Here is a 13,851-nt window from a genome sequence, read left to right on the forward strand (position 1 = left end):
GCAAAGCCTGTATTTTGCTTTTGCTTGACTGACAACCCAAATCAACCTGGTATAAAAGGCACAAAGAAGTCATGGGTCTGTATGTCAATAATTTGTGCTGCATCTCTCAGAGCTGAAAATCTGAGGTGTTACACGTGGTATTAAAATGGCAGATTCATAAGCAGAGAACTGCAACAAACCCCTCTGATGCTTACTACACAGAAAGTTGAACACCAAATTCAGGGAGACTTGGGCTTGCCAGTAGGGATGAATCTGATCTCTGCTCAGACTCAGTATGTGTCTAGTCCTCATGAAGCTTTTGGCCCCAGAGCAAAACCAGAAAGTGTGGAAGTCTTTCTTCTCTTATGGGCAACTGAGACTTAACATGCAGGGTCCATCTTTCCAAAAGCACAAAGCCACGTGCCTTTTACTGCAGTGCAAAAGAGTGCTGGCTAAAATGCTTGACCCCACGGATGTCTTACTCCTACTTCTTAGTCACTATAAGGGATTTTTAGGGCAGCAGGTTAAACTACACCCATTCAGAATAACCTCAGAAAATTAACTTGCAAGGGAAGGAATGAGAAACTTTGAATCAGGGTGGGGAACAGATTCCCTCTGCAAGATGTGCAAAGTCTTGCATCTGGCCTCTGTAAACCAACACAAGCAGAGAAGGTATGAGGAACTGCACACTAAACCCCAATCCAGAACCTCTGCCCTTGATGTTGTTCCTACATCCATAACTACTGCCAAATGTCAGCAACCTAGATGTAAACCAAGAAATGGGACCACTTACTTATATGCCACAGCCATGAACAGCACCCTTCTGCTGCAGGAGAGTGGGAAATCACTAACTAATACCTGGTTTATTTTCAGCATTGGCTTAATTTCTTAGCAAACACTGGCAGTGGTGCTACAACCAGGTGTAACATCTGTGGATGTCTCCGTGTATCTACATGTGGCTAGTGCTGACAGTGAAAAAAGTGCTTGATTTCAGGTCTGCTGCAGGATCTGAAAAGGGATTCCAGAGATGAGCAATTTGGTGCCTCTTAGTTTAGTCTTTCTGCAGAGCTCATCCTTTTTGAACAGCTCACCCTCAAAGAGGAAAGCTGGCATTGAACATCTTATGATTTCCAAAAGGGTGTTGTTTACAGAGTGCAGCTGATAATCAAGAGCAGCAAACTTAATTAGCATCTTTGAAAAGGAAAAGCTTCCATGACTGGAATGACTGGGAATACATTATCACTAATCAATAGTTGTAAATGAGATTCAGGCATGATGCTGAATGAGTTGCTCTGGAAATCTATATGAATCTTCCTGGATACATAGGAAGGGAAAACATTCCTTTCACCAGGCAAAAGTTACATTCCAGTGCCAGCTGAAGAATATACGGAGAGAGGAAAAAGTCTGTAAAACTCCATCTGTTGTTTACTGTAGAAGTGTACGTGCATATGAACAGAAAGAGAGCTGTGTATTCATATTTTACATCTGACTGATTTAGGACCAGGTTAGACCCTGCTACATTAAACAAATCAAGGCCAGCAATTCAAGTATTGGCCACAGGATTTCTTCAGCTAAACATGGTGAGCTGTAAAAAACAACCACCTTTATTCTGAGTTAATAAATTGTTGCCTGCTCTGGATGTAGAAGGTTTTGTGGAGAGCTTTGATCTGGAATTGCCAAAGTTATATGGCTGAGTCCTTTCCTTCCCAAAGAAACACCAAGTTGGTGTACTAATTTATGTCAGTGGTTTTTAATTTGTCTTTTTTTTTTTTTTTTTCTTATTTTTTTCATTGCCTGCTTTTTCCCTGTTTTAGAAGCATGTTTTATCTCATTCCAGTATCACCTTCTCATATGACCTTAATACTCTGCTTCTTGCCCCCATGGTATTTACAGCCCACACTTGTTTGCAGACATTTAGAAATATGAATCTTCCAAGGCCAGGTTCTTCCAGTCTGCTTCAAGCAGATGTCTCCAGCCTGCATGAGGTTACAACCTCAAAGCTTCACAGGCCACACCGCCCTGCCCCAGGAGAGGGCTAGCCACCAGCTGGAAATTGGTGAATCAGCATGTCTCAGATGCTTGCCCTCACAGAGGAGCACCACATTGCTTGACACTCCTTTGGGAAATGGAGGTGGAAAAAAAAAATCTTTGGTCTGAACTCAGCCCCCTGGCCACTCACCAAGGAGGTGAAAGAGCTAGGAGTCTCCTTACTCTCCTCTCACCTGCTTGCACTTGAACTCTTTGGTCTGAAAGTTCCCATTTCACTCCTGAACACGCTCCATAGAGGACCTGGCAGATCTTACTGAGTCCCTTTATCTCCCTGACTGGCTGAGTAAAGACCCTGGTAGCTTAACCCACCCCAGCAGAGCCTGGCTCTCCTCTTGGAGCACCTGTGCTTACAGCAATAAGCAGCACAATTGCCTTGGTTTCTTGGCCAAGCACTGTCAACTGAAAAAAGTTTTCCGCTCCTCCCGGTGAAGCGGTTAAGCACGGTTTTGTGTCATTGCTTCACCATTGCTATTGTTTTCTCTTCCCTCAGCCCTGAGACAGGACAGGCATGTGGTTCCCCTCCACACCAAGCCCTGTATGCGGAGGTATGCACTCAGAGACTAGAAAAGCAACACAGGTGTGGCCAGCTCTGTGAAAAACAGCTCGCTGAGATGTTGCAGCTATGCACATGAAAATTCATTTCAGTTTAGTAACAGATGCCAGCAGCTCAGCTGTACTGTGGGCTGCATTATTTGTAGCTTAGGAGAGGCTCGAGGAATAAAGGGAGAGCAATTGAGAGATGACTTTAGAGTGCCCCTAAAGGCTGGCTGGGTTAGCACGGGTGCATAACCCAAACGCACGCTTGGCTTTATGCAGCACCCACGCCAGCAGCTGCCAAGGAAGGAGGATGTTTGTGTGCTGCTCCTACACATGCCATTGCAGTGGGGATACACATTCAATTACCTAGCAGCGTTGAGAGGGAAGTCAGGAAGCCTAGAAAAGGGCATGGGTTTTACCTCCACTTTCATATTGAATGAAGAGAAGTAAAAAAAATTCATGAAAGGTATTTGCCCTGAAGAGGTTTCAGCCCTCCTTGTACAGGCTAGTAAAACTTTTTTTTTTTTTTTTTTTTTTTTTTTGTCTCCAATTTACAAAGCCAGCTGAGCAGCAAACCTGAATCCTTTGTGTTGTAGCAGAGTGGCCATGAGAAAAGCCTTGCAGCCAGCTGGTGCAAGGTGGGCTCTGTAACCTCCAGGTGAAGCGGTTATCCACAGTAGAAACTTGGGCAGGTGCTGGTTATTTATTTTATATCCTTATTAAAAATTACAGCTGCTTCTGGAGGGGCCATGCCAAAAACACAATAAACTTCAGCAAGCTTGGATGCTGCACCAAAAAGTGAAATGCATTGGGCCACCAGGAAGCCTGTACACATACCTGTGGAGAGATTCCTTCCCTGCTTATTTTAGCACCCCTTATCCCACCTACCCTACAGGGAGATTAGGTACCTGCTGCTGTGTAGGCTCCAACGCACTGTCCAAGGGACCAATCTTTTCTTAAATTCAGTGGTGAGGTTTGGTGGTGGCTGCTGGAGGGCTGAGGCACCCCCAGCAATTGTTCAGGGTTTGACTGCTCTTCTGACAAGCAGCAACCATACTGGGACAAACTCTCAAAAGCAGAAAGGTCATTGAGCAATCAGGGAGCTGGAGAAATGCCACAGCCAACAGAGGAATGTTGATGCTAGAGCTGAGCTAGCTCCTCAGCCCCAGCACACTGATACTGTTTTCTGCTGATACAGAGCAGGAGAGCAGAGGACAGAAAAACAAGCTCTAAACCAAGCCTGCCCATCTCCTCATCCATTCCTTTTCTTCCACCTTTTCTCTTTCTTTTCCTTCCTTCCTACTGCTTGCTGCATCCTTTCAGTCCTGTGTCCCTGGTGGACCCATCTGTTCACCACCCCAGCTCCACTGGTTATTTCTCCAGTTATATCACCCTAGTTCCCATTAAAACGTTATTCCCACGTGCACTGTCTCCTCATTGTCCTTTCTTTGCTTTTCTTCTCTCCTTCAAATAAGACAAACACATTCACATTTGACCACTCACTCCTATCTGCTGGCTGGCTCCCTTGTTGCTTTCGCTAAAGGGTACACACGTCAGTAAAGAAAGACTCAGAGAAGAGGAAACCATGATTCACAGGGGACCAAGACCCTTCCAGCTTCTAGGGTGAGGCCTGATAAAAGTGTACATCTATAAAAGTTATAGAAAGGGTAAAATCTAAACACCATCTGCAGCTGATGAGAACAGTCTTACCTCACGGGAGGTAGTTCTTGTGTCCTCACAGTGTAGCAATATGTTATACGTAACTATATTTAAAAGTATATATGATATAAAGTGTTTTATAACATGCTATAAAATATAATTTATAAAATATGATGCATGGATGTAACAGCCTAAAAATTATCATTTTCCTTCTGTTGCATTTCTGCTTGCCATAACCTCTGGGAAACGATGCACCAATACAGACACCGATGTTGAGAGATGTCAGAAGCAATGGGCATCGTGTCAGCAGAGTGCAGGTTTCAATCTGTGTATAGGAGAGCTTTCAGCTGAAAAGGCCTGGGCAGAACTTTACAAGTCCACCAGAGTCAAGAGAGTTAATGGATTTTTGAGACACTTGGCATTGTTTCTGCTCCTCTATGCTTCCTTGCGGTGTGCTTGAGGCTGTTTTGCTCAGAGGGCAGCACTGGGGTGCAGAAGGATGATGCATCAGGGCCACTGCACGCAGGCACTCCCTGGGCTGTTCTGGTCTCTGGTTATGACCACCCGAGGAGAAGCAGCAGGAGCCTGTATTACTCAGCCTCTTCGTGAAGATGCTCAGCAAAGACATTTTAACAGTGCCATACAAAAACCCAGATGAATGAATGTGTGCAAACTTTCTGAGGAGAAGATGATTTTACACACCTAGCAACTGACCTAAAAAAGGTCATTTCTGCCGCCCATATACATATAGCAGAAGAAAGTATGTGCTACTGTTTTTCCGTGTTGTGAAGCACAATTCCTTCTGAGATGTATTTTTCTTCTTGTGCTCAGTTTATAGTAACAATTCTTTCCATCTGTCTTGAGCCAAAGATTTTTATTTTTTTTTTACTCTCAGTGATATAAATATTTTTAATGTAAATATTATTCTTCCTCTGATCTACCTATTACTTAGATTGCCTAGAATGGATGCTAAGACAACGTGGCTGTAGTTACATCAGTATTTGCTTGTCTCTCTGCAGTGCAAATGCTCACATGGTGCTTAGCAAACTCAGGCTCTTTGTTCTGTTGATAAATATAGTAATGGCATAGCTGTGAAATAAAAAAATATCATGGACAATTCTGTTTTTCTGAGTATGCTGATAAGATGCTGAAGTCCTTTATTGACATGAAGAAATGCACACAATTTTTGGTATGGGCTTCTTTGCAAGTGTTGTACTTTTGAAGAAATTATTTGAAATTGTGCACTGAACTCTACTGTAGTATCTCTGCTCTGACTGTTTGCACATGGTGTCTAAGTAAACACGAGAACCAACAAACACAGTATTACCAGCCTGCATTAACCCATTCAAGTTGATGAGAAGATTAATAGAAATTTAAGGAGAGTATATGCTTGTTGTTAATATACATGTTGGATTTATGACAGTCCAAGCCTAACCAGGAGTAGCTGAGGGACCACCTTAAAATGTTCTGATTTGAATATTTGCACTAGTGTATATATACATGCAACTGTATGCAGACTAATTGAAGGACAAGCTTTTTCCTGGTACAGGCTGCTCTTTTTTCCTCTTGTGGATATTTCTTGTCACTCCTTGAATTCCTGCACAGGTATGCTCCACACTAGGCTCCAGAGCTCTCTGGCTCTGCTCAGAGTTACAGCAGCTTGTTCTTCACTGCCCACAAACCAAGTTTTCATTCCCATCCCATATGGGACATTTTGAACTCCTCCCTATCCCCATCATGTCTGGCTCTTAGCAATTTAGGAGCAAATGGCTCTTTTGTATAGCTATTGATTATCTCTGAAACTCTGCAATAGCTGTTTATTGAAAGAGCAATGTTGTCAAAGAAGCAAGCATGGGGTAGAACTGCTTTATCCCTGCTGTAGCCTCCAGAAAATCACTTTGCCTGCCCATTTCACCATCTTGATCCAATATATTTTGCCAATCCTATATGGTCCAATCATATGTCAGACCATGTTTCTCCCAGGCAGATATGTTAGCTGTTGTTATTAATTCCAGGTACTCATGTACATGTGAGGTTTCTAGGATCTTGGTTTGACTTGAGTCATATTGGCTTCTAATGACTGCATGGGTTTTTTAGTGGATTTCTGGTGCAAATAAATAAATATCTATTTACTTTCTTTATGAATATTCTGCAGTGGTTGCCTAAAGCATGCTGTTGCAAGGAAGATGGTTCCTTTAAATCTATTTATTGGCTTAAGAAGTATGTGCTGCCCTGCACCCAGCACTCTGACCTAAATCACCCTGTGTGATTGATGGAATATAGTCAAGGAATAGGTGTCTGAGAATAACACAGAAAATGAAAATGAGCTCCAGAGAATTCAGGCTGCTACACAGAAAATGTGCAAACCCAAAAAGAGGTTTTATAATTGGTGTGATGACACCTTCCAGCTATCTTGGCCATTGTGTGTCTGTTAAAACCCAACTACTTTATTATGATGAAGAGCTGCAGCTTACAGTGTTCACATCTGCCTTGCTCTGGCTTTTTGTACCCAACCTTTCATTGCCTTTTGTGTTGGACTTTAGTCACAGATTGCCTGAACCTGTAAACACCCTCAGCAGCCCCCAAAAAAATGGAGCTAGATGGGTATGTACAGCTGTAAATCAGTGTGCCTTAGGCACTGAGCTTTACTAGGTCCCTGTAAAAATTCCCCATATTATGTGCCCCTTGCAGTTACACAAATGCATTCCCCTGCATGTCTGCCAAGAGCAGAACAGGGACAGGAGCGGCACGGTGGGGCAGGAAGGGAACACCCAGTAGGAGCTCTTGCTTGTTTTGTTTGCTTCTTGTCGCAAACAGTTCCTTGGACTTGAGAGCTGCAAATCTATTCTCTGCTGTCATTCACTTCCAGGAACTCACAGTCCATTTTTCTAGGGTGAAGGCAGGTGTGATGTGAAGAATGTGTCCTCTGGGAATGGACAGCCTGTCATGCACCACCAGCAATGAGCGAGTCACCAGGCTGCAGCTGCCCTGACTTGCTTCATTTGTCTGAGCTACACTACAGCTCTCATTGATTTTTTTTTAATTGTATTTTTTTTGTTGTTTTATTTGTTCTGTTTTGTTTTGTTTATTTATTTGTGCTTGGTGGCAAACATCCCTGAGCTACCAGAAAGCCTTGGTACAAACACAACCTCAACGGGGAGAGATTTTGCCCTGGTGAGACAACCCCAAGGTTATCCGAAGTGCTCCTGCGGAGGCAAATCAAGCCAATCAGGAAGCCCCTAGAACCACGGGCTGTGTTCGGCTTGTTGTTTCCACCCTGAGACATTTCCTTCTATTGTTTTAGTCATTTTCTCTGAGTGTCTGTGGGGCCATTGGGTGGTGCTGCTACTGCCGGTAAGGGATCTGGGGAGACCTCCTGTCCTCGTGGGCACATGGGGAGCTTGGTGCTGTTCCTCGCACAAACTCCCAGCGTGAATTTCCGGCATACAAGTGCAAGGAAGGTGGAACCGAGGTGATAACTGGATCTTGGTTAGCAAAGCAAAGTGCTTTTCCCACTGGCTGTGCTCAGGCAAGAATGAAATCATGTGATAAAACAATGAATGAGTTTTGTCTGGAGAAGCTGCTTACCACCCCAGGAGAAGCAGAGGGTGGGTGGGTGGCAGGAGCAGCAAGTCTGGGATTTATGGAGAGCTGTAGAAAGCTGGGGAAATTTGGGATGCATTTTGGAAAAGGACTGCCTTAGTTTTAACTGTCATCTAGAGCCTGATTTTCTCTTCTCAGGAATACAGGAGGTTATCTGTAATGGCTCTATTCCATCCCAGTACCCATATCTTACTGTCTTGCTTTCATCAGAGGCATCTCACAAAATTTTCCTGCAGTGGTAGGGATGGAGAAGAGCAGGGTGCTGCACTTCCTGTGCTCAATTGTTGGCTGGAGTTCACACCAAACCAGCTCCTACAACCCGACCTGAGGGTATTTGGTCCTTTTGTTTTCATACACAGTACTAGAATGCCCCATGCTGAGGAGAAACTGTGAGACCAAATTCTCGTGCAGAAAGCATTTATAAGTCTGCAGAGAGGTACTTCCTTGGATGTGTTGTGTCATTTCTGAGCTGCATGAGCAAGAAGAGCCAGCTACACAGCTGTAGGAATGAAGAAATGAGCAGGGAAAAGAGCTCTGAAATCGATCAGGGCTTACTTTTCTAGCCCTTTGTTCCACATTACCCAGCATCAGCCACACCTTTTTCATTGCTGTCTGATCACTCATGGTGCTGCAGTGTGAATAAAAAAGGACTGTGAGTCTAACATGTCCATGTCCTCCTCTTTATTTTCCACCACTGATTGTAACTCCCCCCTGCTGCCTCATGGAAAGTTGGAACTAGGCTTGATTTTAATTGTGGGAAGCTGAAAAGTTTGTCTTCACTTTGCACTGGATGTTTGTGGTAAGAGTCAGCTGACAGCTTCCTGCCTGCGTGGGTCTTAGCCGGGTGAAATTCTTGACCTCTGGACTTCCCAAGAGCCACACAAGTTCCAAGTCAGGATAAAGCATACATCTGGGCTGAGTCAGTTCAGGGAGAGAAAAACAGTCAGTATAACACCTGCAGCCCAGGGTGAGTTAGGAAAGGGATTACTTTCCTTTTCAGAAGAACCTCTGAAAGCATGCCAGGGTCTACATTTTGATGGTTGGCCCATGAGTGTTTACAGGGATTAGCAGAAAAATTGCACAGGACTGCGCTTCTGAGAGCAAATATCATAGAAGACACCTCAAAACATCTAGCAGTGAGGGTATGCCACAGATGCAATGGATGCCACGACTACATAAAACTACATGAAACCTCCCAGTGGTTTCACTTTTGGGAACAACTGCAATGTCAGAAACAGTGGTGCTGAGTGACTGAGTGGGAAGAGGACCAGGTCTGTAACACACCTCTAGAAATGCCTGCTATATAAACAGGGAAAAGAGATTAAAATTTTGTAGGTCTTTCCAAGAGCCTTAACAATTTACAGCAGGGTTTTTTGAGTCTAATAGTGATCTTAAGAATACTGGCCTGAAGAAAATCTCAGCTGAGTCTCAGCAAACCTGTGAGTATTCTTGGCTTTACCCACCACATTCATTTCCTCTTCTCCTTTCTGTGCCCACTATTTTTTTACATTGGCATTTGAACAATGCATTTGCGAAAAGCAAGTTCTTGTAAGGATTGGCAATAATGAGTGTGAGAACACTGTGAAAGTCTGCTCAGATTTACAAAACTGGTAGAATATTTTCATTTGCTTCATCTAAAATTTCACAGCAATATAAGGCCAAGGGGAAAGGTGTCACAGATGCCAATGTTATTTAAAGAGGCTATGTCCCATTTCCAAGTTTGTTGGAGCTACATGCACACACCCTAAGGGGTATATGAAGTTAAGAACTTACCAACCAGTTTCTGGTACCAAGTTCCAAAAGATGCAAATGGGCACCTTCATGGACTTACAAGTAATAGAGGTGCTCTTGAAAATGGGATGCAGAAATTTTATCTCATTCAATTCCCATGCCAACTGGGGTGTAATTATGAACATTTATTGTTTAAAGGGGCTTATCTATGAATTTTTATGGTTGAAGTGATACAGCACTAGATGATGGAGCACTACTGGAAGCCATGAATTCCAACAGGAGAGTTAAACAGGCATTAAAATGAAGATATGTATATATTCCAGTAGTTTGAATAGAAGAACTGATGGACTTGGATATAAGCACATATAGGTGTGTCTGTCTGATTTAAGGCTTAAAAGGGTAATGATGTTAATCTGTAGAAACAGCACAAAAGTAAGACTGTTGTCCCAGTCCTTCGAAATGGGCAGACCAAAAATGAAAGTAAACTGAACTAAATTACCTTAGTAATGCCTTAATTCAAGTAAGGCATAGAAGCTGACAGCAGCAACAATATTCAGTGATGTGGAATGGCATCAGTTACATTACCTATACCACTGAGGGCAGTTGGAAGCAAAGAGCGCTATGATGACTGGCCAAGGAGCTGGTAGGTTAGTCTCTGAGCACCAGATGGACACCACCAACAGTCTAAATGCTTTCTCCCTCATTTGTAATTGGCCTCAATTGTGGCTGAGCTCCCTGGCTCTGCCTGCAATTCTCAGCTCTGCTGTTGGCAGCCCCCTTGGCACACACCCTGCAGCCAGCGTGCAAGCTCTCAGTGTGACAGTCCCTTCAGAAACCGTGTCTTTGCTGGTCATGCCCTACTCTAACAACATTTCTCATTAGCAGTGTGAAACACCCACCATACCATTTCTTTCCATCCTGCTTTCCCCCCCCACCCCCCTTTTTTTTTTTTTATATTTTTTTTATTTTTCTTTTTATATTCATGTCAGCTGTTGTGATCAGTTGCAAAGGGATATTTTGTGATCTTGGTGCAGAACTGCTGGCATTTGACATCTTAGACTATGTTAACATTGATAAGTAGGAGTCAAGTCATCTAGATATGCAGATTTGTGCTCAAATCAATTGCATCTATAAATCTCCTTAGCTTCTTCCCATGGATTCAACCTAAAACTAAAGGCTATTTTGGCCTTCTGGCTATAGGGGTGCTCTGGTTGCTGCATGACTCCTCCTATGTGGCTTGGACTTGCAGAAGCAAGATCAGAAACTCCTCTTACAGAAATCCTAGTTGCCTGTCTTCTTCCCTGGAATGTCCTCTTTGGGAAGTATCCAGATGTTGAAGCCAAAAAATCATTGAAAAGCCCAATTTCTGTAAAACGAGGGAATCTGGGAACAGCCTAGTGCTGAACTCCAAAGAACTTGTTGTGGATTGGTTTGTAGGACACAAACCATTGTTTGTCCAAGGTGATTTGCCTGCTTCAGGCTAATTTTAAGTGGTATGAGGTTTGAGCCTAAAGATGAGAGGAACATTTTACTTGCCTTGGAAAGTCTAGTCATGCAGCAACCACCAATGTGACTGCACAGCCCAGGAGGTGACTGCTGTCATGCACAGGGCTCAGTGGCAGTGTTAGCACTGATGTCATGTAGGAGGGCTCTTCCTGGCCCTTTGGCACCGTGCTCACAGTATTATTTCTGCCCTTTTTGTGATTTACCAGAGTTAGGGAAGAACATGATAGAAGATATCAAATGCCAGAGGGCACTAAATGAGGTGATGCTGCAGAGATCTAAAACCAAGAAGATGGAGCCAGGCTCTTTTCAGTGGTGCCCTGTCACAGGACAAGAGGCAGTGGGCAAAAAAGATTTTGTCTGAACATCAGGAGGCACTCCTTGCCCTGAGAGGTTGTGGAGTCTCCTTCCTGGGATATATTCAAAAGCTGCCTGGATACAGTCCTGGGCAGCTGCTACGTGTGGCCCTGTTTCACTAGTGGGTCTGGCCTCCAAAGGTCCCCTCCAACCTCAGCCCTTCTCTGATTCTGTGAAGAAAGCTGTGTGTTTATCTGACTACACATTTGCACATCACACACGGGTGCTGATGAGACAGAAAGCTCTGCATTCTGTTTCCAAAGGTGACTAGGCAGACAGCCCTGACACCACTTTCCTGATGGCACAGTTGGCTGGGGCAGAAAGCAAAGGGCTGCTGCAGCTCTTGAGCAAGTCAGTACAACTGCAAATATCCAACACTCAGCCAAAAGGGATGGGGGATGAAGGAGGATGGTTTTCTCCAACAGCAAACCTGCAAGAGCCAGGGAGAGCCATGCTCAGGTTATCAAGCTGGTGCAAATGCCGTAGGCAATCATAGCTGAATTATTTTCCCTCAGAAACACGAGTCTTGGTGTCGTGGCTTATCAAAAGAGCCAGCAGGTGACTTGGTACAGCCTGTCTGCTGCTGCTTAATCCTACAGGAAGGAGTGTGAATCTGTGCTTCACTGCACGCTTGTGGAGGGATGTGGTCATAATGCATCTTGCCTAGCACCTGGTGAGGTGATGCACTCATAAGGCTGGGCCCTTACTCTCTTTCTACAGTCAGGATCTCTTAAACTCTGGCCAGACAGAAGTGCTCTCAAAGCCTGTGTGCAAGGGGGCCACAAAAATATGACATGGAGACGCAACTTTTTAATAATTAATGCTGAACCTCCCACACAGCTCAGGCCTATTTTCTCTTTTCTCATTTCCCCACTGAGCCTCCTCTCTTCCTGTAACAGATACCGTGGTGTTGCACATCACACTATTTGAAATGCTTGTTTAGCAGGGTTTTGCTCTCTAATAAAAATAACACAACAAATACTCAGATGCTCCAAATATAACTTGGTGGACCTGGGGAACATGACAGAATGGCCCCAAATGCCAATCTCTGCTCATGCTCCCACAACAGTTTGTACAAAGACACTATTGTCATGAAGGTCACATATGAGCTTCCCTTTCTGCTTCCCATTCCTGATGCCTTTGCAATTGGAAAGGATTGCTCTGTGCAGGCAGCAGCTGCTCCGGAACAGAAACAGGTCTGCCAGAGTGGATCAAGGAGAGGTGGCAAGGTCCAGCTACTCAAAAAGGAAAAAAAAGAAAAAAAAAAAAAAAAAAGATAATAATAATAAAAAATCCCCACCACTGCAGGAATAAGCAGATTTTATACGGTGGGATTTCTGGGGGCTGACTTTCTCTGCAGTGTATGGGGCCCTCTAGTGAGTTCGGCCATGATAACAGTTCCTGGGAAGAAGCTCTCTACTTGCACACTTTCCACAAGCCAATTTCACACACCAGCCGCCAGCAAGGTACCCACACACACTTTAACCATAGTTTCCACTGGAAGCTGAAAGGAGCACAGCCAGAGAGCTGCTGCTTACTTTATGTGGCACTGGATTGCTAGTCCATTAGTCCCTGGAAATTGCTGCAAAGCAAATCACCACGTCCACAATGTCCTGCCAACACACTGTGCCTCTGAGCAGACTGTGGTGCTCTGAAGCCTACAGCCAGTGTCACGATGCCTGGGTGCAGCTAGGTTTGTCCAGCCAGTGATAACATGAGCACAGAAGGGTGTCTGGGCATTCCAGGTGTCAGCAAGTGACTCCTGGCCCTCCAGTGACACTTCCAGCTTTGAACATAGTCACCCGTGTTTCCAAGAAAGTTTGTCTTGCTGCTTTTAGCTGCCTCAGAAAACTGGAAGGGAACCTCACCTGGTCAGTTTAATCTCATTGAATGCTTTGACCTGCCTCACATGTGAAAATTTCATGTCCACCAACCTGGCTCTGGAACAGCAGTAAATCGTGAGCTTGGTAATTGGAATAACAACAAACTGTTTCATGTTCTCCTGAATTGTCATTGAAGCCCTGACCTGCAAACATTAGGATACCAAATTAGCTTTCAGCATGTTGTTATTAGTCCCTGTGAATATGAGAGTCCACATCTGGAAGCATTTGCTAGTTCATTGTCTGTCTGTTTGTTCAGGCTGTGGGCATGAGAGACAAAAAGTAATTAGCTTTACTGCCCTGCAGCCCAGTAAATACAGTATTGTCATTGCTAGTAACAGGTCCCAAGCTCTGTAGCAGCTTTGCGAGGTCCTTAGGACCTGTAGGGCTCTGCCTTTACTCACCCTTTTAGTTTGACTACAGTCTTATGGCATAGTTACAGTTTATAGACAGCAGTGCTAAACTGTTTCTTTCTTTCTTTTTTTTTTTTTTTTCCAATTATTATTAGTTTATTTTTATTTTCTTTTAATTATTTATAAAAAGACATTTATGA

At 44.0% G+C, this 13,851-nt stretch overlaps 1 protein-coding gene across 8 annotated transcripts in view; it reads right to left on the reverse strand.

Annotated features, from left to right (window-relative positions):
• PALM2AKAP2 (PALM2 and AKAP2 fusion) overlaps nt 1-13,851 on the reverse strand; it is a 262,326-nt gene that overhangs the window by 158,435 nt on the left and 90,040 nt on the right. The gene's annotated exons all lie outside the window — the stretch shown is intronic.

Source organism: Aythya ferina (genome assembly GCF_964211825.1).
Source record: "Aythya ferina genome assembly, chromosome: Z".
Taxonomy (NCBI): domain Eukaryota; kingdom Metazoa; phylum Chordata; class Aves; order Anseriformes; family Anatidae; genus Aythya; species Aythya ferina.